We start from the raw sequence: 1411 nt of genomic DNA, 5'->3' as shown, positions 1-1411 counted from the left end.
GTTTTTATTTAAAATGCATTCCACCATCGCTAATAACAATTCGAGGGACACCAAAATGAGGGAAAATAATCTTTTTAAATAGTTTAATCACGGCCTTCGCATCGCAATGGGGAGTAGCAATAGCTTCTACCCATTTGGACACATAATCTACAGCTACGATGATATATTTATTACCTTGACTGCTCGGAAAAAGTCCTTTATAACCTCAAGAATGCCTACCTGTGGCATCTCATGTCTCTTGGAAATATTCCCCGATCTTTGACAAGCGTCGCACTCAGCAACAAAATTGCGACTATCTGCATGCAAAGTTGTCCAATAGAAACCAGATTGGAGTACCTTAGCTACAGTCCTGGACGGACCATGATGACCACCATAAGTAGAAGAGTGGCAAGCTTCTAGGACATCCTTCACCTCTCATTGAGGAACGCATCTCCGGATGAGACCGTCTGCGCATTCCTTGAAAACATAAGGATCATCCCAAAAGTATTGTCTAGCATCATAAGCGAACCGCTTCTTCTGCTGCCAAGAAAGCTCGGGTGGTATCTTACCTGTCACAACAAAGTTAGCAAAATCAGCAAACCACGGAGGTGGATAAGACCCTGAAGTAGTAATAGCCAACAGACTCTCATCAGGAAAAGAACATTAATAGGTAACGAATCCTCCCTTTCTGTCAGCTGCAGGCGAGATAAATGGTCAGCCACCACATTCTCTGCCCCTTTCTTATCTTTGATCTCCAAATCAAACTCCTGCAAAAGGAGTATCCACCTCAAAAGTCTCGGCTTCGCATCCTTCTTGAGAAAGAGAGTCTTCAGCGCTGCATGGTTAGTATAAACAGTAACCTTAGAACCTAACAAATAAGACCGAAATTTGTCTAAGGCAAAAACTATAGCTAGAAACTCTTTCTCAGTGGTATAATAATTGACTTGAGCCTCATCCAGAGTTCGGCTCGCATAGTATATGGCATTCAAAGCTTTGTTATTTCGCTGTCCCAAAACTGCACCAATTGCATAATCGCTGGCATCACACATGATCTCAAATGGGAGATCCCAATCAGGCGGCTGAATGATTGGTGCAGAAACTAGAGCCTCCTTCAACCTGTTAAAAGCTAAAAGGCACTCATCATAAACTCAAAGAAGACATCCTTAAGGAGCAATTGTGTAAGTGGTTTAGCAATTTTTGAAAAATCCTTAATGAAACGCCGATAAAAACCAGCGTGACCAAGGAAACTCCTCACTCTTTTAACATTCACGGGAGGAGGAAATTGCTCAATCACCTACACTTTTGCTTTGTCAACATGTACACCCTTATCAGAAATCAGATGCCCTAACACAACTACCTCATTGACCATAAACTGACACTTTTCCCAGTTTAAAACAAGATTAACATCAATACAACGCTGCATGACTTTATC

This window comes from Silene latifolia, chromosome 2 (assembly GCF_048544455.1).
Source record: "Silene latifolia isolate original U9 population chromosome 2, ASM4854445v1, whole genome shotgun sequence".
NCBI classification, from domain to species: domain Eukaryota; kingdom Viridiplantae; phylum Streptophyta; class Magnoliopsida; order Caryophyllales; family Caryophyllaceae; genus Silene; species Silene latifolia.
Note: the sequence above shows the minus strand (reverse complement) of the source record.